General features: G+C 44.0%; 1 protein-coding gene across 7 annotated transcripts in view; it reads left to right on the top strand.

Annotated features, from left to right (window-relative positions):
• The window catches only part of CSGALNACT1 (chondroitin sulfate N-acetylgalactosaminyltransferase 1), a 337,597-nt gene that overhangs the window by 25,833 nt on the left and 289,405 nt on the right, over nucleotides 1-22,359 (top strand). The window contains exon 1 of one of the 7 annotated variants that reach the window (XM_027598293.1): nucleotides 21,065-21,201. The exons of the other annotated variants lie outside the window; for them this stretch is intronic. The gene's annotated coding sequence lies outside the window, so the exon portion shown is untranslated. Of the gene's footprint in view, nucleotides 1-21,064; nucleotides 21,202-22,359 lie in introns of those variants that run through there. 7 annotated transcript variants of the gene reach the window in all.

The following is a 22,359-nucleotide window of genomic DNA, read 5'->3' as shown; positions in this document are numbered from 1 at the left end:
TGCTCACACATTCATTTAGCCCCATGAGACCTGTTTTGGGCTTCTGACCAACAGAACTGTAAGAGAGTAAATTTGAATTAGTCCATGTGAGTGGAAGAGGCTGCTCTCAAGTGGAGACCTTGAGAAGGGAAACTGGAGACAGACACTGGAATTGCCTCTCTCTACTTTGTCCCCAGAGCACAGATTTGTGGCAGGTAGTGACAGCCAACAAAATATATAATCTTGTGCTGGTTCCCATTTCCTACTGCAGAAGAATTGGTTAATCACGGCCAGCACTGTGGACTTGAAGGCTCTGCCCTTGCTGGTTGAATTGGACTTCTGGGTGTGCAAGGTGGTGTCCCATCACGTCTCTGGACTGCGCTGAATCCTCCGAGCCGAGCAACCTCCTGTGGAAAGGCAGGCCAGGTTGTGTCTGGTGGCCACCACTCATGTCTGCACACTTCCCCAGTAACTGCCCATGGGCCCTAGGAGAGGGAAGTGATGTGCAGATGGTGTGAAGAGTTTTGTGGCCACACCTGCATTTGCCTCTTGGCTCTGTCACTTCATAGCTGCTTGACCTTGGGCATATTACTTAAGCTTGCTGGGCCTCAGTTTTCTTATCTGTGAATTGAGGAGACCACCTCTATTTTAGGGTCCTTGGTACATAGTAAGTGTTTAAGAAATTTTAGCTGTTAGTATTATGTTAATTAGCTAAAGGCCTCATGTGTCACTGCAAACAGCTCATTCGTTTATTCCTCTTTCTAAGAACTCTGAGCCCCTCTCTGCACCAGGCACAGTGCTGTGTCAGTTCCTGCGAGAGAGCAGCCAACAGGCCTTGAGGTTCGGTTTGCTGCCTTCTTGGCTTTTATGTTCTTTTTCTCATCTGCTTATAAAAAAAGAGATAAATAGATACTTATTTAAAACTCTTTGAAATGTAAGGATTCCAATGTAAGCACTTAAACGAGACTCAGGCATCCAGCTTTAAAATCATACACAGAGAAGAATTTGGTACAAACTTTATTTCTTCTTGAAGGCTTACTGTGCATTGGGAGCCAGCATGGAAAGACACTATTACAGCAACACTTTTAGTTTTAAATCTTTATATTGGTTGTGCCAGGGAATTTATTTTTATAACTATTACTTTTTCTTTTGAAATTAATATGCTGAGGGATACATTTAATGATCCATAAAAATATTGACTTTATGTAAAAGAAACAGCTAAAGGCGATAAGCATATCTTAATTTGCATATGTAGTCCAGCTCATTAGATATAAATGTGTTTTCAATGTAATGCATGATATTTTTTGACTATGTGATATAGTAAGAAGACATTGCTCTTTTCAAATTTAACCTTTTGGGTGATAAACAGAATTCTGTGGACTTGTTACAGCCTATGTGTTTAAAGTAAAAAAATTTTTTTAAAAAAGATTTTATTTATTTATTTGACAGAGAGAGAGAGCGAGAGAGGGAACACAAGCAGGGGGAGTGGGAGAGGGAGAAGCAGACTCCCCGCTGAGCAGGGAGCCCGAGGTGGGGCTCGATCCCAGGACCCTGGGACCATGACCTGAGCCGAAGGCAGACGCTTAACAACTGAGCCACCCAGGTGCCCCTAAAGTAAAATATTTTTGTAGTTACTGATTTCATAGTGAAAACAGTGCTTTCCATAGTTTTTGGATTAGAATCTTTTTGTGTGGGGAGGGTGGGGGAAGCAGAAGCAGAGAGGGCTAGAGGTCTTGGCTGGGAAACTCAGAAGATCTGGAGGACCAGTTTTGTGGTGTCCAGGGTGTTGTTTATAAAGAAGACCCAAGGGCCTCCAGAGAAAGGGTGCAGACCAAGGAAGATGGCCCTGAGTCAGCAACCGTCATCAGCTTTGAGGGTGAGGTGGGATTTTTGCCTCACACATTGCCCTCTGTCAGGCCTGGCCTGGTGAACTTGTAGCCCAGTCCCAGTGGGCAGTGGTGTGTAGGGCCGTGGGGGATATGCAGGAGGACAGAGTGGCGCTGCTTATGGCCTGCATGGAGCATGGTGTGGGCATGAAAGGCGGCTCCCCCCTTTGGAATTACGAGTAAGTCAGGGACTTGGAGTGGAAGAGAGAGAGAGGGATGGTCCAGTGTGCCCTGGTGGGGGGGTGCAGGTCGTGGAGATTGCCAGTGACGGAGGACTCACCAGTGCTACTGCAAGGGAGACATGGCGGATAGCTCCCATGTGGTTCATGGCCACCAGCCTGGAATCTAGAACCCAGCGGGGCTGCAGATTTTGGTTGCTGTTTCTCATGACCCCTATTTTATGGGCCCAGGCCACATGGTATCTGGAAAACCGTGCTGCCAACCCCTTGGAGTATTTTTGTGGATGTCCCGGCTGTCTAGCTCTTACAGGAGATGAGCTCAGATAGCCTCAGGCCTCTGCACGGTGCAAGCATTAGGCTCAGGTTGCTCATCCAGACTGTTATTGTGATAGTTTAAAACCTGCAACCCAAATCCTTCCCTAAGGAGCTGCTCTGCTAGGGCATTCCTGGGACGAGCCAGCAGCACCAGAGTCAGCCAGAGAGGCACAGAGGAAAGTTTTTCCCCTTTAGGCTCTGAAAACATGTATTTAGGACTCTCAGAAAAAGTGGGTGGATGGATGGGAGAAGGGAAGGGAGAGGAGAGGGAGGATCAGAGAGACACATTCCCATGACCACGGCGGGCACGGCCCCAGTCCTCAGCCCTGTCTGTGGAAGGGGAGCCACCACTTGACAATACTCCTAAGAAGCTCAGATGTGTACAGACCCATCAGTAGAGATTGATCTCTTGGATTGAACAGTGTCTCTGCAGATGAGATAAATGTGATATTTTAGTGTGGAGTGGCCCAGTTTCAATGCTTTTAGCTAGAAGCCATTTCTCCCCACTCTGAACTCTCTTTAGCACCCCAGCTATGGCTCATCTGCTTGTGACATTCCGTCTGGTATTATGATGATTCCTCTGAGCTTCTTATCTCTCCTGATAGATTATAACCATCTGAGGGCTGGGATCAGGTCTTATTTATCTCTCTTTTTATCAAGCGCACCGCTTCCCTGCATCACTTAGGGATTGAGTTTGGCTCCGTGTAACAGAAGACCTAAAACTCTGGGCTTGAAATGTGGGGGTTCATTTCCCTCAAGCAGCAAGAAGTGCAGAGGCGGTGGTCCAGGACTGGTGTGGTAGCTCCTGCGTGTCCCAGGCCCTCTGGCTTTCTGCTGTCTTACCCTGTCATTCTCAGGCCTACAGACCGGCTCTTGCACCTCTGTCATCACATCTGAAGGGGAATGGTGAGGGCAGACGTTTAGGCCAGCTGAGCGTGCTTCTCTTATTATTAGGAAGAGGAGAGCTTTCCTGGAAGGCCTCTGCCACTAGGCTTCTGCTCACATCTCACTGGCCGGAAATAGGCCATCCTTTGCTGCAAGAGTGTGTGCGAAATGAAGTTGTTTGTTTTTTAAGGAGGCTACACTGCTGCCTGGAGCTAAGTTGGGGTTCTGTTGGTAAAGGAAAGAGGACAATGTAAGCAGCTCGCATTGCCAGGCACACTCCCATAGAGAAATGATTCAAATAAACACTTGTGGAATGAGCGGCTTTCACTTTCGATAAGAAGCTACGTAGCCAGAGGGAAGAACAAGGTCTAGACTTGGTAACAACACAGAGATTTTTGCTGAAGCCTGCTCTTACCATCATCAGTGGGCATTCATTGTCTTGTAGTTTTTCTTTTATTGACCCCAGCTTTATTGAGGTATAGTTGGTAAATAAAATTGTAGTTCCTTTAAAGTGTACAGTGTGATGTTTTGATATATCTGTACATTATGAAAAGATCACTACAATCAGGTTAGTTCACATCTATCACCTCACATAATTATCTTTTTGTGTGTGTGAAAATGCTTAGGATCTATTCCTTTGGCAGATTTCAGGCATATAATATGGTATTTTTAACTATAGTCATCATGCTGTCCAGGATTTCTGCTTTTTTATGGCTGAACAATATTCCAGTGCCTGTGTATTTTACATATTTATATATATTTATGTATAGAAGTGTGTAAATGTGTTTTTACATATATTATGTATATGTATAAACTTATAAAATACATACCACATTTTCTTTGTCCACTCATCCATCAGTGGACACTTAGGTTGTTCCCATATCTTGGTTATTGTGAGTAAATCTGCAATGCAGACACCTTTTTGAGATGGTGATCTCATTTTCTCTGGATATATACCTAGATGTGGGATTGCTGGATCATATGGTTTTTTTTTTGAGGAACCTTCATTCTGTTTTCCATAATGGCTATACCACATTCTCACCAACAGCATACAAAGGTTCTCTTTTCTTTATATCCTTGCCGTAATTTGCTTTCTCTTGTTTTCTCATAATGGACATCTTAACAGATATAAGGTGATATCTTGTTGGTTTTTATTTGCATTTCCCTGATGATGAGTGATATTGAGCATCTTTTCATATACCTGTTGACCATTTGTACATTCTTTGGAAAAATGTTTATTCTGAATAAACCTGAATAAACCCCATTTTTAAATCAGATCATTTATGTTTTTGCTATTATAAGAATTCCTTTTATATTTTGGATATTAACTCTTTATCACATATATGGTTTGCAAATATTTTCTCTCATTCTGCAGACTGCCTTTTCATTTTGTTGATTGTTTTCTTCGCTGTGCAGAAACTTTTTAGTTTGATATAATTCCACTTGTTTATTTTTGCTTTTGTTGCCTTTGCTTTTGGTGTCATGTTGGGGAATTGCTGCCAAGACTAATGTCAAGAAGCTTTTTCTTCTGGGATGCCTGGGTGGCTCAGTCGGTTAAGCGTCTGTCTTCAGCTCAAGTCGTGATCCCAGGGTCCTGGGACCGAGTCACACGTTGGGCTCCCTCGGCAGGGAGCCTACTTCTCCCTCTGCCTGCCATTCCCCTTGCTTTGTGCTCTCTCACTCTAATAAAATCTTTAAGAAAAAGCATTTTCTTCTAGGAGATTTATGGTTTCAGGTCTTAAATTTAAGTCCTTAATCCATTTCAAGTTAATTTTTACGAGTGGTGTAAAATAGGAGTCTGATCTCATTCATGTGGTTATCTGGTTTTCCCAGTACCATTTATTAAAGAGACTATTCTTTTCCCATTGAATATTCATGGCTCCTTTGATAAATATTAATTGTCTGTATATATGTGGCTTTATTTCTAGGCTCTCTATACTGTTCCATTTGTCCATTTTATGCCAGTACCATATCGTTTTGATCACTATAGCTTTGTACTATAGTTTGAAATCAGGAAGTGTGAGACTTCTGGCTTAGTTCTTTCTCAGGATTGGGTCTTTTTTTAGCTCCGTATAAATTTTAGGATACTTTTTCTATTTCTGTGAAAAATGCTATTGGAATTTGGATAGGGATTGCATCGAATCTACAGATGGAATTAATTCTTCATATCTATGAACCCGAGATATCTTTCCATTTGTGACTTCTTCAGTTTCTTTCATCAAAGTCTTATAGTTTCCAGGGTACAGATCTTTCACCTCCTTGGTTAAACTTATTCCTAATTATTTTATTGTTTTTGATACTGTTGTGAATAGGATTGTTTTCTTTATTTCTAGAAGTTTTACAGTTTAGGTATTAAATTTTAGTTAATCTTTGTGTATGGTGTGAGATAAGGGTCTAATTTCATTCTTTTGTATATGGATATCCAGTTTTCCCAGCACTATTTATTAAAGAGACTGTCTTTCCCCATTGTGTATTCTTGGCACATTTGTCACAAATCCATTGACTGTTATGCATGGGTTTATTTCTGGGCTCTCTATTCTGTTCCATTGATCTGTGCCTTTGTTTTTATGCCAATACCATACTTTTATTATTACTATACCATACTGTTATTATTAACATAGTTTGAAATCAGGAAGTATGATGCCTTTGTTTTTCTTGCTTAAGATTGCTTTAGCTAGTTGGGGTCTTTTCTGGTTCTGGGTGAATTTTAGGAATATTTTTCCTGTTTCAGTGAGAAATGTCACTGGAATTTTAATAGGGGTTGCATTGAATCTGTAGACAGCTTCAGCAAGTTTGGATATTCTTTTTATTTTAAAATTTTTTATTTAAATTCAATTTAGTTAACATATAGTATATTGTTAGTTTCAGGGGTAGAATTTTGTGATTCATCAGTTGCATGTAACACCCAGTGCTCATAACATCATGTGCCCTCCTTAATGCCCATCACCCAATTACCTCTTCCCCCCACCCACCTCCCCTACAGCAGCCCTCAGTTTGTTCCCTATAGTTAAGGGTCTCTTATGGTTTGCCTCCCTCTCTGTTTTTATGTTTGTTTGTTTGTTTATTTATTTACTTATTTTTAATATATTTTAAAAATATTTTTAAAATTTAAATGCAATTAATTAACAATGTATTATTAGTTTCTCTTTTTGACCTATTTTTATTAGGTCAGTGATTCATCAGTCTTACATAATACCCAGTGCTCATTACATCACATCTAATTTTATTTTTCCTTCCCTTCCCCTATGTGCATCTGTTTTGTTTCTTAAATTTTACACAAGTGAAATCATATGGTATTTGTCTTTCTCTGATTGACTTATTTTGCTTAGCCTAATACCCACTAGTCCCATGCGTGTTGTTGCAAATGGCAAGATTTCATTCTTTTTGAAGGCTGAGTAGTATTTCATTGTGTAGATATACCACATCTTCTTTATCTATTCATCTGCCGATGGACAGCTGGCTCTTTCCACAGTTTGGCTATTGTGGACATTGCTGCTATAAACATCGGGGTGCAGGTGCCTCTTTGGGTCACTATGGTTGTATTCTTTGGATAAATACCTAGTAGTGTAATTGCTAGGTTGTGGAGTAGTTCTGTTTTTAAGCATGTATGGATATTCTTGCAGTTTTTCTGAAAATACTATAAAGGAATGGGAAATTTTGACTTCCAGCCAGATCAGGGCTTTGGTGTTGTTCACTGTAACAGGGTTAAAGTGCCTTGTGAGTCCTGGTTGGTCGTAACAGCAGCAGCAACCCGAAGAACTTGTGCTCACTTCCAGATGTATCTTCATATAATGACAGATACAACATGTTAACCGCCTCTTGCCAACTTTGTATCATGGAGAGTGCAGGATGTCTGTGCCAGGCACGGTCAGGAATGAATTTCACTCTCTATCACATATTCTCATCCTTGCTCCAAAAACATACATGCACGTAGCAAGATAAAATAAATACAAGTCAGAAAGACAAATGAGTCAAAGAAAAAAATAAGGGTAGGGACCTATGATTTGAGCCAGGGCTGAAGTTTAAGTTACTATACAAAATATATGCCATAAGGTCCTGTATATTTTGCTAGAAGTAGGAGACAAATTTAGCTGTCTGCTTTTTAGCAGTCAGCAGGGAAGAGGGCAAGAATTCCTTACCCAATTCACAGTGTCCATAAGGGAAAGACAGTTTCTCAGGAGAAGCTCAACTCTTTCTGATCCTGGGATATCTTGCAGGGTGAGAGGAGACCTGTCAACAACCATAACAGCTCAAGCTAGCGTAGGCTGTTGAAGAGATTGGGTTCTAGAAATCCCAGTGAGGGAGGAAGTTCATTCCTATTCTTGGCCTGAGAGGGTTTCGTGGGGGTGGTGACACTTGCAGAAGAGGCAGGGGGAGTTTGGAAAAAATAAGTCCTGTTTAATCAGAGCAGATCTTTGTGTGGAGGTATCCTGGGAGGCAAAGTGGGCAAATCTAGGGATGGCTAAATGGCTTGGACTTTATCAGGTAAACAATGGCAAACTGTCAAGTGTTTGTGGGCAGGGAAGTAACATGATCAAAGTAGTGTTTTTGAAAATTACTAAGTGTTCATGATAGGGAAACATGGCATACGATAATTATCAGTTCATATAAAATAAAAACAGTACCACTGATGGCAAGAAAAAAGAAAAGAGAATGTGTTCAATTAGATCATTTTAAAAACACAGATGCATTTCCAGTGACCATGTATTTCCGAAGCATAGGAATTGTGCACACAGCATGGGAATTGTACAAATTTGTTGTACAATTTGTACAAATTGTACAAATTTGTTGCAGCTTTGGCTTTTACTTTGTAAACAAGAAAATGGATAAGAAATGAAAGCCTTTTATGTTTTGAACCTTTCAGGCATCCAAAATGGGGACTGTCGGCACTGAGCTCTGGATCTCCAGGGAGAGAGCTTGTGGGGGCCCCGGCCCATCCTGCTGTAGCCTGTGGCCGGGTGGACAGGGCAGGGCCTGTTGTAGGCTTCGTGGCCACAGGGATATTTGGTGAATATAGCAATGCCCAAGGCTAGATCAGGGAATGCTTTTGGAGTTAAAGTGTGAGAAACTAGAAATGGTCTCTTGCCTTGAAGAAAAGAGCCTATAGGAATATGAGGTAGGTTCGTGGTTCCTGGATGACCAAGCTGGGGTTGTTGCTAACTTGGTCCCGATCAGGAACGCAGGGAATGGGGTCCTGGGAACCAGGGCATACTAGCTGTTTGATGTTGCCCTCATCCCAAAATGGCACAAAGAGGAGGCACGAGAGACTTTTGGGAGTAGCAGAACTGTTTTTTACTGTGGTTACATAGTCTGTGGTGATTATGTGACTTATTGCATTTGTCAGAACCCATATACTATACACACAGAGTCTGGGGACCTAGCAGTGAACTCATAGCCTTGAGGCTTGAAGGGTCACTGTGCTGTCACCTTGTCAGTAATCTCCTCTTCTATTGTTCTCTGTCTCTGTGAGCCCCCTAGAAGAGGTTTTCCCCAGTTGTAAGAAGAAAAGTAACAATCCATTGTTACATAGGCCATGGCAGCAGTGACATAGTAAATTTGTGCTACCTTTTTTCTGTCACACCAGGTAGCTTTCCCTTGAACCTGTGTTGGATGAGATACAATGGCCGTGGCCTCCTCCAAGGAAATGGAAGTTGCTCATTAGCTACTTAGTGAGCCTGGTCGGGCCGTGTGAGGGGGGGGTAAAGGGAAGCTCAGTCCTACACAGACTTCCTTCAGTGGCCACTCAGTAGGTGCCCTGTCCCTCCCTGATGCCTGCAAGGCTCAGGTGCAGAGGCCTGGCAGTGACAATGGACCCCGATGGTTTGGCCAACAGACAGGCTGTGCTTCTGTAATGGTCTTTTCTGAAAGAGTGTGGGCATCTCAGCAGGCGGCTCCCAACCCCCACCCAAGCCTCATGAAAGGCCCTTTATGGTCACAAGAGTTTGTGTCAAGTGGTCAGTGCTGGGTGGTTCTCCGAGGCCTCCGTGTCCACCGTGAATGGAAGCACCATGCAATCACTGCACAGGCTTCCAGGCCCTGTGGAGCCGGCAGGCAGTGCTGCGGGGTGGGAACAGCCTTTGGACGGCTGGACTTCCGAATCTTGACTTTGCCACTCATTAGTTATGTGACCTTCCGCAAGTTACCGAGCTTCTGTTCCCTAATTTCACAGATTTGGTTCATAACAGATATACCTTTTAATTTATGAGGCTTAAAATTATGAGGCTTAAATTAGAAAATGCAAAAGCACCGAGCACTGTGTTTGGGACTCAGTGGAGTCCCAAATGGCCCCTGCCATTCCTCTCCTCTGTCAAAAGCAGTTATTTCTTAAGATGATACTTATGCAAAAATCCCAACATCTGCATAGTGCAGATACATATATCGAGGGATAGGAAGGTCATTCTTGGTGGAGGGAATAGGTTGAAAATGCAAAGAGGTATTTCGTTTTTCCAGTTGAAGATGTAGAAGGATGGAAAGATCTGGAAAGCACTTTGTTCTCCACTTTCCAGTGAAAAAAGCTGTACAAAGAGCAAGTGAACAACTGTTCTTGAACCAAGGAGAGTGCTGAAGGTGCGAGATCCAGAACGTGGGGAAAGGCGGGCGTGGGCAGGGCCGGGTGAGACAGAAGCACTAAGGTACCTCGTGAGCTGCGGCCGGGAGACCGGTAAGAAGACTTTGGCCAGCGCACCTGGAGAATGACGGAGGCTAACTGCGTGTGCCCTGGTGAAAGTGAGTGGAGCCCCTGGGGTTGCAAATAGGAGCTGGTATCTGTACTCGCTTGCAGGTTTTTTCTCCATGAGCCATACCAGTCCCTCCCAGGAAAGGTGGAGAAAGTGGGAACAAATAGCTGCTCTGGGAAGGGCAAGAAACTTTGCCTGAATTTCTTTTGTATCTCCCCTATAGAACAGAAGCTTTGCTTTGGGAGGGATGCAACAGACACCATCATCTTTTGGGGACTGGTGAAATCTTTCTGTAGCTGGGGAAGAAAACTGGAAAAAAAAAATCTCAACCCTTTGGTGGGGGCGAGGAAAGATTACAAACTGGATTCAGGACTATGAATTCGGGAGAGGGCAGGATTACTGAAGCATGCGCAGGATCACTAGGTAGGCCATCCTCCCCAAGATCCAGGGATATAGAACCTGCTTAACACTGAGGGTTAATCAGAAAAACTGAGGACGCCCTCTACCCCCTCACTCCACCACCAGGCTAGCAAAGCATGGAATAGCAACTAATTTGCAAGAGGCAGACTTTCTCTGAGGCATGGTGAAAAGAAAAGACTTAAGGCCCAGGGTGCAGCAGTCATTGGAAAACAAGTAGACTCTGGCATTCACCCTTACTCCGAGCTCAGGGTGTCACTAGTCTGTGGGTCCCTGAGGATTACCATAGCAACAACAGACTTCAAAGCTAGCCCAGCTCCCCATTAGATTAGTTCTAATTAGTTCTAAACCCTTACACTAAAGGCCTGGCAGAAGGAAAGGCATAGCCATTTCCAGGCATTAAAAAAATATTTACTTCAGTCTCTGCTCTCTTATCTAAGATGTCCAACTTTCAATAAAAAATTATGAGGCATATGAAAAGGCAAGAAAAAAAAAACTATGAACACAAAAACCAGCAGACAAAGCAAACATTAGAACCAGACTGGATATGTCATAGATATTGGAACTATCTGGCAGGGAGTTTGTTTGTTTGTTTGCTTCAAGATTTATTTATTTGAGAGAGAGGGCATGTGTGAGTGTGGGGAGGGGCAGAGAGAAGAATCTTCAACCAGACTCCATACCCCCCACCCCCATCCCACCCAGCACTAAGCCTGATGTGGGGCTCAATCTCCTGACCCATGAGGCCATGACCTGAGCCCAAACCAAGAGTTGGACACGCAACCAAGTGCGCCACCCAGGCACCCCTGGCAGGGAGTTTAAAATAACTATGATTAAATAGGCTAAGTGCTCTAATAGAAGAGGTGGAAAACGGGCAAAATCAGATGGGGCAATAGAAATAAACCAAATTGAAACACAAAGAGAAAAAAAAAAGTAAAATCAACAAGAGAAGAAAACAAAGACAGAACAGAACATCTGAGAACTATGGGATGGTATCAGACAGTCTAAGAAATACTTTATTGGAATGCCAGAAAACAAAACAAAACAAAACAAAACAATACTGGAAATTCATTGCCAGCATACCAACTCTATAAGAAATGTTAAAGAAAGGTCTTTAGACAGTAGGATTGTGATGCCAGATAGAATTTTGGGTCTATACAGAGAAATGAAGAACACTTTATATGAAATAAACAAAGGTAAAATAAAATTCAATTTTTCTTATTTTTCACTCTAAAAGAACATTGTCCAAAGCAAAATAGTTGCACTGTGTTGTATATTTCTGCCTTAGTTTTAATTTTTTAAAAGATTTATTTATTAGAGAGAGAGCACTCGAATGCATAGGGGAGGGGACGGGCAGAGGGAGAGGGATATAGAGAATATCAAGCAGATTTCCCGCGGAGCGCAGAGCCAGTGCAGGGCTCGATCCCACAACCCTGAGATCATGACCTGAGCTGAAACCGAGAGTCAGATGCCCAACCCACTGAGCCACCCTGGTGCCCATAAGCTACTTTTTCATATGTATGACAGTAATAGCACAAGTAAGAGGAGTGAGGAATTAGGAATATACCACAGTAAGGCCCTTACCCTACATGTGGAGCAGAGTAATGGTATTCAAAGGTAAGCTGTGATTGATTGAAGGTAACCCTGGGGCGAATACTAAGAATTGCTATAACAGAGGTCAATACAGAGTATGGTGGTACTTTCCTTAGGTAGCAAAGGAGCACTGAGAGGATCTTGACCCAGGAAGGAAACAGAAAAGGAGCAGTCAGGGAGGTGAGTGGGGAACTAGGGGAGTGTGTTCTTCCAGGAGCCAGAAGAAGAGAGCATTTCATGCGGTGAGAAAGTGGGCACTAGTCTGAAGCAATGCAAAGAATTTGTGGAGAGTGAAAATGATAGTGTCTGTAGGAGTCAGTGATCAGGCAGACTAATTGGTGTCCTTCCATAATAGTTTCCATAGGCAGGTCCAGAGAGGTCATCTTAATGAAGAGCTGTGAATGGGTGATGAGAAAGTAGAGGAATCTACGCTAGCTTCTTTTATTTTTATTTTCATTTTTTAAAAGATTTATTTACGAGAGAGGGAGTGCTCAAGTGGGGGGAGGGGCAAAGGGAGGGGGAGAGGGAAGCAGGTTCCCCACCGAGTGCAGAGCCCAGTGCAGGGTTTGATCTCAGGACCCTATGATCCTGACCTGAGCTGAAATCAACAAGAGTCGGACAGATGCCCAACTGACTGAGCCACCCAGGCGCCCCTACCCTAGGCTTCTTTTAAGTAGAACAGATGGGGAGGTCAGCAGGTGGGGAGTGGGAAGGGGGAAGTGGAATTGCAGGAAGTATGTGTGGTTTACCCAGCAGACAACCAAAATGTGAAATAAGTGGAGTAAAATATGGAAATGATGAATGGGAAGTCCTTGGATTAAAGTAATTAAAGCAAGGTGGCAGATCTAGCCTTTGAAAGGAGAAAAAGCTCCTTTATTTAAAGACAAGCTAAGAGGAAGGGAGGTGAAGACAGAGAGCCCTGTTTCCACAGGGCTCCTCTCCTCTCCGCAGAGGAGAGGATGTTGAGGTGGAGTCATTCTAATCCGAGTAAAGTAGGGCATAGGTCTTCTGTAAGTTACAGGAAGATTTTTTTAAAAATATCTTCTGTGGTTGCCTTTCACCACATCTTGTTTTTTCTCTTTCTTCAAATCGCCTACTGTATTAGTTTCTTAGGGCTGCCATGACAGAGTACCACACACTGGGTGGCTTAAAAAACAGAAATGTTTTGTTTCCGTTCCGAAGGCTGAAGGTCAAAATCAAGGTGTGGGCAGGGCCATGTTCCCTCTGGAACCTGGAGGGGAGAGTCCTCCCTCGCCTCTTCATAGAGTCTGGTGTTTTGCCAGCACCCCTTGGTGCTCCTTGGCTTGTGGCTATGTCTCTCCAATCTCAGACGATTGTCACCTGGTGTTCTCCCATGTGTCCCTATCTTCACAGGGTTGTCTTCTTTGAAGGATGCCAGTTCTTTTGAACTAAGGGCCCGCTCTGCTCCAGGATGATCTCATCTTATCCCATTACATCTGCAACAACCCTGTTTCCAAATAAGGTCTCATTCTGAGGTAGTGGGGGTTAGGGCTTCCACATATCTTTTTCGGGGGGGGCCTAATTCAACTCATATATCTACTAAATCTTCATCCCTCTTTACAAAATTTTCTTTGAGAGAAATCCAACTCAGCATCTAAAGCCCATTGAAATACAGCTACCTCTTACCTGAGGCCTCTCATGAACTTCCCTCCCTGCCACTCTCTCTTTTGTGCCCCCCAGATCTCTTACGGGCTCATTATCCCTCTCTATTCAGCATGGCTCCCCTTCCTGAGAGCAGAAATTGTCCAATGGCTCTGTGTACCTTTGACAGCGTCCAGAGGCACTTCCTTGTGGAATGGCTTAGGATCTCACAAACCAGCAGCAATTGGGAATTCAGCGATAAAGGAGAATCTGGAAATTCAGGATCAGGGAGCTATTAGAGTAGATGGGGACTAGCTAGGTGAGCTTTCCTGAGAGTGATGGGATAGAGTGTTGGGAGGCGGGGAAAAGAGAGGACATTTTAGGCTGTTTCTTGAACATATTTTTTGTTGGCAGGGAGGATCATGACGGTGCTTCCTTATGATGACGTGTTTGAAACTTCTGCACAGGGTCCACCTCATAGCTCGTACAGCAGTCAGTTATGGTTATTGGGTTCATTGTTCAAAGCCACAGCTGGGATTCTCCCTGTCAAACTCTGCCCCCTCACCATTTTGAATATCCCACTTGTGCTGCTATCTGTGCATTTAGGGACCTCAGTGAGATGGTCACCCATCTTTAGTGAGGTAACAGAAATTGCCATCTGTGCAATTTTTTTCTTTCTTGGGACCATTTTGGCCAGGAAGGTAATTTTAAAAAATGCAGTGGGTGGTGCTTCTGTGTTTCAATGGTGGTGGTTGGAGTGCAGAAACTTGGTTTAAGTTCTTTCTTTTTTTATTTAAAAAAATTATTTATTTATTTATTTATTTGAGAGACAGAATGAGATAGAGAGAGTACATGAGAGGGGGTAGGGTCAGAGGGAGAAGCAGACTCCCTGCTCAGCAGGGAGCCTGATGCGGGACTCGATCCCGGGACTCCAGGATCATGACCTGAGCCGAAGGCAGTCGCTTAACCAACTGAGCCACCCAGGCACCCGGTTTAAGTTCTTTCTAAGATCTAAAGAAGGTTTAACTTCTTTCCTGAAAAGATGTACCTGTCTCACTGTAAGCATTTAATCAGAATGTAGGGCAACATACGCTTTTATCCAGCCCTGGCCCTGTTTTCTGATCTTGCCCTCAATATTTCCTAAGGAAGAGATTTGTGGGCATGCAGTTCAGTAGAAGCACTCCAGGGCCATTTGGGCCCTTGGAGAGCAAGCTGAATGAATTTTCAGGAACAGAGTGTTCAGTGATAGAGGTAGGCAATGTGAATTGACAAAGTGCCATCACAACCTTTCCTTGGTCCCCTGGTGCAGGCAGCTAAAATCTTGGCACATCTGTCCTCTCACTGATCCTGTGAATTTGGCTGGAGTATACGGGAAGGAGCATGAGTTTTGAAGCTGAATAGCTCTGAATTCTAACCTGGCTTCACCACTTTATTACTTCTGTGATCTTGGGCACATAGCTTCCTCACTGGTAAAATGGAGCTGATACCATATTTGGGGTTCTTGGGAAGAGTCAATGAAGTAAGATTTGAAAGTGGCTGGCCCACTGGTGCCAGGCACATCAAAGATGCCACATGCTGTCAGTTTATCCTTACATAGTTTTGCAGAGTGTGGGACATCACAGCAAAGAGGCGGGAAGTGGCCTCCTGGAAGCAAGGCACATGTCAGCTGGGAATAGATGTAAATTAGGGGATGCTCAATGTTCTTCTTCTCTCTCTCTCTCTCTCTCTCTCTCTCTTTTTTTTAAGATTATTTATTTATTTGAGAGCGAGAACAAGCAGAGGGGAGGGACAGAGGGAGAGGGAGAAGCAGACTCCCCACTGGGCAGGGAGCCTGATGCAGGGCTCGATCCCAGGACTCCAGGATCATGACCTGAGCCCAAAGCAGACGCTTAACTGACTGAACCACCCAGGCACCCCTGTGTTCTTCCTTCTTAATTGCCTGAGATACACTGGGGACTTAAGGTTCTGAAAAATACTACTTTTTAAGTGTAATAACGTTGATTAGGAGTTTGCACTATAAAAGCTGCCATATAGGGGGCATCTGGGGGGCTCAGTAGTTAAGCATCTGCCTTCGGCTCAGGTCATGATCCCAGGGTCCTGGGATCGGGTCCCACATTGGGCTCCCAGCTCCGCGGGAAGCCTGCTTCTCCCTCTCTCACTTCCCCTGCTTGTGTTCCCTTTCTCGCTGTGTCTCTCTCTGTCAAATAAATAAAATCTTAAAAAAAAAATTAAAAAAAAAAAAGGCTTCCATGTAAGTTTTATTTGTGCTGTCCCTTTAAATAGGTGCCACAGTGTTGGAATACGTTACTTCCTGACATTGAGCATGCAAGATTTGATCTATTATATTTCATCACCAAACTGAGTCCTCTTAAAATTTATTGTTGAACTTGTTAGAATCTCTTCCTTTGTGTCTTTTTCTGCTTCCTCTCTGCCCCACCTTCCTGCAACAGGGAAATGTTTGCTGCTGCTGTAAAACTGATTGATAAACATTTCAGGATGAAAACAGCAGTTTTAAAATTTCCAACTTCTGTCTTTTCTCCCCCCGCCAGCACTACTCAACTATCACTTTTGATGATTACTTACTTTTTGTTGGGCCTGACTTGGCACGCGGACTCTGAATTATCCTTTAAAAACACGTAAGAACCTAAAGTTAAATTGCCCTCTGAATTTATTTCAAATAAATTTGAAATACAAATATATTTATATTGAAAGTATAAATTAAGAAAAAAAAGAATGCATAAAGATTGACCAAAAACCTCTAAGATAGCAGCAGGATTCTGGTGGAGTGGTGAACCACAGAGTCAGTCCTCCTTGCAGAATAGGGGAGCTATCTAATTAATCCTTCTTTCTGCAGGACTTTTGGGAGAAATGTCAGAGAGGAGTTTAAGGGGTGGTTCAGTTGAATAGGAGGGAAAAATGTGAAGTAGACAATCTACAAAGTATTTCACAGCTCTCGAGTGTTAATGTAACAGGAGCACAAATGCTGGTGATGAATTCAGGAGCATTGTCTCTGAAACTGGCAAACAGTAAGTAAGGAATAATTACAGGGTTTCAGCCCAATTTAACACATTATACAAGAAGTGTTAAATGAAGTTTTACTGATTCAACATGTTCTCTTTTCTTTTTCATACAGAAAAGTGCAGACAGTAATACCGCAAGCACTCATGGACCACTCCCTAGAATTAATGAATATTTATAACATTGTGCTATGTTTGCCTCAGATTTTTTTGAAATGAAAGCAATAAAATACTTCTGATAAAGGTGTTCTTTGTTCCTCTCCTTCCCTTCCTGGAGGAAACCACTGTAGTGACTTTGGTGTGCTTCCTGTCACCAAGCATACGATGGTAACGATGATCTACTTCTTTTGCCGGAACCATCCTTTTACAGATAATTTTACCACCTTATGATATGTGCCGTAAAAGAAACCAGATGACAGCAGCAAGCTTGCCCAGCTGACTCTCAGCTGGTCATTGTTTCTCGACATATGGACCACAGACCCTGTTCGCTCCCCATATATAGTCATGCTGTGCTAATTTTTTAATTATGCATTTTATGGGATGGCAGAGATAATTAATTTATGCCTTCGTTTTTGGTATTTTTTGACACTTTAATTCAAAAGTTGCAGACAATTTGAGGGGATATGGATTAAGACGATTTAGTTGCAATGTTTTCCTAGAAGTATTCCTTCAGGAGGAACCGTCAGCCTCCAGGGAGTAATATTTCATACACATTGTCTTGCCTCCTTCCAGGCTGTGAAGTGAAAATAAAAAGTAATTAGTCATTTACACCTACCGTGAACATGCCCTCCAACCTGGCCTTCACTCGTGTTTGGTGTTGTCGCTGACTGGAACAAAGGTTCTGAAGTGACCTTTACAAATGGGAGGGCTCAATCCCCAGGTGCCTCAGGACTCTGTCCTGAGCCTTATTTGCTGTCTTACCCTGTGTGGGTCTCAGCCTGGGCTGTGCTTCAGAAACATCTGGGGAGCCTAGCGAACTCCGCATGCCCAGGCTGCACGGGGACAGTCATATTTGAGTCCGGGAGCAGACTCAAACATCCATGGCTCCTCAGGCTCTCCCGGTGATTCCACTGCTTGCCAAGCTGAGAAGCAGTGTGTTAAAGCATTCAGCCATCCTGGCTGTCTTCGAGGCTCTTGAACTTACCAAGGGCTTCGGAGCCCCAGGAGCACTTGCTTTTCCCTCTACTGGGAACCACATTATTCTCTTAATTTAAATTGTATCTCTTCAGGCAGGCCTTCCTTGACCAGCCCCTCCAAAATAGCCGCCCCCCCCCCCCCCCCCCCCCCCCGCCGTCACCAGCTAGACTAAAGATTGTACCTTATTTATTTCCTTCTTAGCACTACGGTCATAGAAAATGTCTGTTACTTTGTTCACTTGCTTATTGTCTCCCCTCCCCCAACTAGAATATAAACCCCTTGAGGGTAGGACCTTGCTTTCTTGTTTATCACTGTATTCCTGGTCTCCAGCATCGCCCCTGGCATAATACATAGGTAGAAAATGTTCCTTAAATGAGAATGAATTCTAATATCAAGAGGCATCAGCGGGTCACTGAGTAACTTTAAGTTCTAAGATCTAAAGAAGGGTTAACTTCTTTCCTGAAAAGATGTACCTGTCTCACTGTAAGCATTTAATCAGAATATAGGATAACATACCCTTTAATCTAGCCCTGGCCCTGTTTTCTGATCTTGCCCTCAGTATCTTCTAATTAATAATAATAATAAATTGACAGTACACGAACATGTATACAATAATAATCAGCTTAAAAGGGCCTTCACATACTTTATCTGATGTGGTCCTTTTCTGTGGAATGGCTATGATTAAGCACAGATGATGAAACAGGCATATAGAGTAGTAAAATACCACGGCCAAGTCCACAGACGTCTAAGACACAGAACTGGGATGGGTACTGGGTGTCCTGTTTGGGGACATTAGGAAAGGGGTGTGTGGGCATTAGACCTCTCCAGGATTAGGGAGCTCTTGCCACCTCTCCATGCAATGCTGAGGGCTATGCCCTTTCCCCCTGAACTTCTGTGCTTTCTTGGTTTAAAACTCAGAGGGAGTGAATAGGATAGTGAATAGAATTGGAGAAAGGTTGAAGAGGTAAGGAGGAGCAAGTCTTTCTCACCTTTTGCCTTTCATATGGCCTCCTTTCTTTGGATGCAGTGCCAAGTCTTTGGCACGAATATAGCTGAGTACCTTTATTTTTTTAAAGATTTTATTTATTTATTTGACAGAGAGGGTGAGAGAGCACAAGCAGGGGGAACGTTAGAGGGAGAGGGAGAAGCAGGCTTCCTGCCAAGCAGGGAGCCTGATGCGGGGCTCGATCCCAGGACCCTGGGATCATGACCTGAGCCGAAGGCAGACGCTTAACCATCTGAGCCACCCAGGCGCCCCTTGCTGAGTACCTTTAATATAATGGTTCGTACATACCTTGTGGATGTGACCTTCCTAACTCACTGTTAACACTGGGTGGCATGTTTTGTAGGTGAGGACTTGGAGGGGCTTGGCTTTATTTCACTTGATTGACTTGTAAAGGAAACCTGTCCTCCTCAGTGTATTCCTGGGAATGCCTTAATCCTGGTAGACCATGAGTTTCAGGAGAAGCTTCTAAAATCTGGAGTAGTTATTCATCACTGGATCAGATTCAAAGAGCCTGACTAATAGAGATGAAAATATGTCCTCTTGGCAGGACTCCCTTGTGATGGCTGTACCCCGTGCCCTCATGATGATGGGTGCTGAATTCCCAGTATGCTTCATAACTTAGATGCATGCGCTGTATGTGTTCCTTTGCCTGGAGGAAATATTGCACTGTTCTACCATTAAAACATAAGAAATAAAACAGAGTAATGGGATCAGTTACCTTGACCTCAGAACCAAACTAAACTGCCTCCCTATGGTTCCACCTCACTTCAGTGACTCTTTGAATAAGAACAGTCTCCGTCTCTGATACCGTGTTACTGAGATGCCGTGCTGGTGCAGGTATCATTCTGGTGGAGATATCATTCTTCCTGCTGCTGACCTATCCCACATGAGTGTCCTTATCTTAAATCGTGCGGCTGTAAAGGAAATAATTGGTAAACTGGCTGGTGACGGAGGTGTTACTGAGTCCCGAAGTTCATGGAGCAGCTATCAACGAGGATTTAAACGTTGTAATTGGTTGTGCTTAATTGTACAGTGCTTTTGGACACAGAACTGCTTCACTTGTCAGCCAACAAGAATTTCCTGGCTTAAGTGCCAGTATTTCTATCGACACTGTTGGTGTTCTCAAATCCTGTTTAACCTCACTTTTTTCTTGAGCTACCTTCTGGATTTCTCTGACTTGGGTGATTTTGGTCACTAGACCAGAAGGGCAGTAGCTTCAGGTTGGTGGGACTGCTGGGCACCCATCAGAACTTCCCCACAGCCTCCCTCCTGTCCCTTTCTACACAGCCTTAGGGTTACAGTTTCCCCTTTGTGAAGTATTTTTAGCTAGAGGACTGTCTATTGTGTTGATTTTGCTCTGATAAGGGAAGTGAGGGCCCATGCACGAGGCCTGCGCTTGGAGTCACATCCTGGGGGGACCCTGACCTCTAGAGGCACCTGGGGTGTGCCACCACAGACCTTTATTACTGCTATTTACTCTTTCCCCATTAAAATGATTCCTCCTTTTCCCTCGTGGCCTGAGACGATAAAGAGGTTCTTCTGGATGCCTTGTGGACTTTGGCCTGGGAAGAGGCACTCCTTTCAACCTGATTCAGTGTCTTCCAGTGTCTGATTTTAGAACTGGCATTTGTCACATTCTTGATTGCCCATGTGGTGGCCTGACTGCTCCCGGAGGTGAACATCAGTCTCCACTGTGGTGGTTTTCCTTTTAGGAAATAACGCTTCCTTTGAGGATGTTGAGGAAATTCTGTTGCCCACAACACAGATATGGATTGAGCTGGGCTCAGATGCACACAGCACATGGACAATGACTCTGCCCTTTTGTGAAATTCTTTTAGAGCTGTAAACAGAATTTTCCCTAATTTAAAGGAATTAAATGTTAAATTGGGGAGGGATTGGTGGGTTCACTGACAGAGAAAGAAAAGGGTATAAACAACTGTCTTCCGTGCCGTGGCTGCCTTTGCAAGGGCCGTGTGTGATCGGGGAGAGATGAGAAATCTATTTTTAAATTAAAAAGAGAGTATTGGTGGTGCTTTGGAAAAATTCATCTAACCCCCAATGTAACAGGGGTCCAGAAGGATGTGTGACTCAAATGCCCTGTTGCTTTTCCTGTCTCTTCTTTGGCAGCACATTCATTTATTGCCTTGTTTTTCCAGGGGCGGGGGCAGGCAGGGGCAGAGGAGCAGAGGGGGACAAGACTGTGAGAATGGCCAAATGATTTGCCAATTAACCACTAAATGTGGCTGATTTGGGGGATTCTTATCCTTTCCTTTCTTCAAAACTTAAAAAAAAAGTCTCCCCTGGCAGTGTGGTGTGTTGGTTGTACAGGAGGCGGGAAGAGCGAGTCGGACATGGGTGGTGCCCGTGGGAATGGACGGCTGCTGGGGAAGAGTCAAATAGCCACACACCGCCCCCGAGGCCTCTCACAACTGCCTGTGAGGTGAGGGAAGAAAAGCCAGTATCACCGGTATCGGTATCGTCCTGGGAGTGAGCAGTTGCCTAGAGCACACTGTGAGTTGTAGCTTTCCTTGAGATCTAAAATTAGCTATACTGAGTAGCTTTAGGTTTGGATATTGTGCATGGCTTGGTTTAGAATATATTTTTGGGTAAATGAATCCGGTAATTTTGTGTCAACCAGTGAGCCTTGCAAGCCATGAGGATTCCTTATATTTGGCTGAATTTTGTTCTCCTATGCAAAGATGCTATGCAGCCAGTAGCAATCAATCCTCATCACCTGAGGTTTAGGAGAGGTAAGCCCCTTCTTATGATGTAACAACCTTGAGCAAGCGACTTCTGGGTGTTCCTGACTGGGATGATTTTGGTCAGTAGATCAGAAGGGCGGTAGCATCATGTTGGCCATACTCCTTGGCGCTAGTCAGAGCTCTTCCGTGGCCTTCTCCTGCCCCTTTCTGCAGATCCTTAGGGTTATAAGTTTCCCTTTGGGAACTATTTTTAGCTTGAAGAATGTTCATGGTGTTGATTTTGATTGGCTAAAATATGGAGGGAAGTGAGAACACACCAGGAAGGGGGCTGAGGAGGGTGAGTGTTGCAGGAGAGGGATCCTAGTCCTTGGCTCTGGTCTAAGTGGGGGCTGTTGCAGGGCTGGGCTACATTTACTCTCTTTACGGGAGACCCTAAAACCCAGTGCTTTTCCTTCTCGACCAGAACTATGACAGCTCAGTCCTTGTCCAGAAGGAGCCGTCAATGTGGCACACAAGGTTTTGACTTGGGTCTTGAGGATTCAGTCTGGTGGGGGACACATGGGGCTGGGGGAGGCATGAGAGAGGATGTGCATCCAGCTGGACTAGATGGTATATGCCAAGGTGCAGGATGGGAAATCCCAGGGGAATACAGGGCACAACCAGGAGCTCAGTTTGGCTGGAGGGTTTGGAGTGTGAAGGGGAGAGGTGGGCAGGTGGGAAAGGAGCGGAGAGCAGATACGGGTTAGAGTTTGGACTTTATTCAGGTAACAGAGATCCACTGAAGACTTTGGTGAAGGGTGTGATGTGATCAGAGCTCCACTTTTGGGAGGCTAATCTTGTAGTAGTGGGTGGTGGCAAGGAGGGATTTCTATCAGGACACTATGGTAACGGTCTAAGCAGTATTTATGATGACCTATATAAAGCAGCTATGAAACCAGTCAGATGTTTTGCCAGAGCTACAAAAATC

Source organism: Zalophus californianus, chromosome 2 (assembly GCF_009762305.2).
Source record: "Zalophus californianus isolate mZalCal1 chromosome 2, mZalCal1.pri.v2, whole genome shotgun sequence".
Taxonomy (NCBI): domain Eukaryota; kingdom Metazoa; phylum Chordata; class Mammalia; order Carnivora; family Otariidae; genus Zalophus; species Zalophus californianus.
Note: the sequence above shows the minus strand (reverse complement) of the source record. Positions and strands in the feature narration are given on the sequence as shown.